The sequence below is a fragment of the Myotis davidii genome, unplaced genomic scaffold (assembly GCF_000327345.1).
Source record: "Myotis davidii unplaced genomic scaffold, ASM32734v1 scaffold609, whole genome shotgun sequence".
Lineage (NCBI taxonomy): Eukaryota > Metazoa > Chordata > Mammalia > Chiroptera > Vespertilionidae > Myotis > Myotis davidii.
Window position 1 is genome coordinate 719,924 of NW_006300164.1, and position 1,895 is coordinate 721,818.

A 1,895-nucleotide genomic window follows, 5' to 3' on the forward strand; every position below is an offset into this window, starting at 1 on the left:
CAAAACGCCCTCAGGTCCCTGACCCACCCTAGGTCGGGTTAGGTGCCCTGACCCTGACCCTGACCCTGACCCTCAAAGCCTGCTTTCTCCTGGCTGAAGTGGCGGTCTCCCGTGAGTCCCTGTGCTCTTTGGGAGCCAGGGGGCCACCCCAAGGCCCAGCACCAGCCCGGCCCGCAGTGGGTGCTCAGTGGACAGACGGCCGGCACAAGAGGAACCTTATCCTGGAGGCCAAAGAGGAAACGCCAACCTCAGGGGGGACACGAAGCCAGGGTGAGGCCTGGGTCTGGGAGGGCTGGGGACGGGCTCTGTGGAGAGTGCGGCCGGCGGCCGGCAGGTGCTGCAGCTGCAGCCCAGGCCAGTGCAGCCCGCAGTGCTGGGGCCAGACCGGCGAGAGCCCGAGCTCACCCTGCAGAGGAGTCTGACGCCCCACTGACCCTTGGTCTGTGGGCTCCCCCGTGGCCCCTGGCTCAGGGCGTGGGACTTAGGTGTGGCCCCTGTGTTCTTGGAGCCTGAACTCTGATCACTTCCTCCTCCAGGCCACTTCCCAGCCTGCTCAGGGCCCTGCTCCCCGGAACCCTTGGGATGAGGCCCTCGGGCAAAGGGAAGGTGACTGCCCTTGGCAGGTGGCCCAGGAGGCGGCCTGCCTCCCTGGCACACCCGCCTGTGGGCACCGGTCTGCCCAGATGGCTCAGTTCCTTTCCTTTCGGGTCTGCAGGTGCCTCTGGCTACGCCGTCCCAATGGTCCAAATCCTGCTGCTCACAGGCCCACTCCCACCTGGAGGCAGGATTCGGGGGTCGCCCGGGGCAAGGCAGGCCCCAAGTTCGTGACACCTGGCTTCCAGGGCACAGATGCAGGGGCGATAAAAGTCCCCATGGCCTCTGTCCGGTGCAGGCCTCTCTGGTCCTACACACACCCTCCACCTCCAACATCTGCCCCAAACTGCCCTTCACCTGCCGAAGGCCATTGATTCATTCATTCATTCATTCATTCAGCAAGCCGTCCCTGAGCCCTCCCCGTGGCCAAGCCCCCTGCTGGGCTTGGGACCAACACCCATTCATTCAGCCAACAGCACGAACTGCCCCCTCCTGTGGGCGGGGCATCGATCAGTGCGCGCAGGGCAGTGAGCTGACAGCCCATCTCTCTGGGAGTTTACTTCTTTTTCTTTTTCTTTTTTTTAAATATATTTCATTGATTTTTTACAGAGAGGAGGGGAGAGAGATAGAGAGCCAGAAATATCGATGAGAGAGAAACATCGATTAGCTGCCTCCTGCACATCTCCTACTCCCGCAACCCAGGCACATGCCCTCGACCGGAATCGAACCTGGGACCCTTCAGTCCGCAGGCCGACGCTCTATCCACTGAGCCAAACCGGTTTCGGCTGGGAGTTTACTTCTTGGTGGTGGGGTGCAGGAAAGCAGCAAGGCAGTTGGCCCCAATATTCTATTTCTGCCCCTATCACATAAATTACTTTGAAGTAATAAAACTAGTTTCTAAAAGTGAGTTCTGTCCCCAAATGGCCTGAGGGACTTTGATGCTTGTCCCCAGGAAGGTCACCAACAGAAGCTATTGGCCAGACAGCTAGGCAGGGCAGGGGCGGCTGCGGCGGGTCTGGTCGCAGGGGGACCAGGAGGACCCCCCAGGGATGCAGGGTGGCCTTGCTGGGGCCTGGTCCACCCTCCGCAGCCTGCCCTCTTCTGGGGCTGAGGTCCCACCGCGAGGCGCCTTAGTCAGTGCAAACGTGGCAGGACCCGGCCTCTCCCGGCCCCCCGCCCCCCATCGAGCGCCCCCGTCCCGGGTAGTGAGCAGAGGGGATGTATTTGAACTGAATTCAGTCGGCGGGGGCGGTCGCAGAACCTTCGGGGAAGGGCTCCCCGACTCCAGGCGCTCGGGTCGG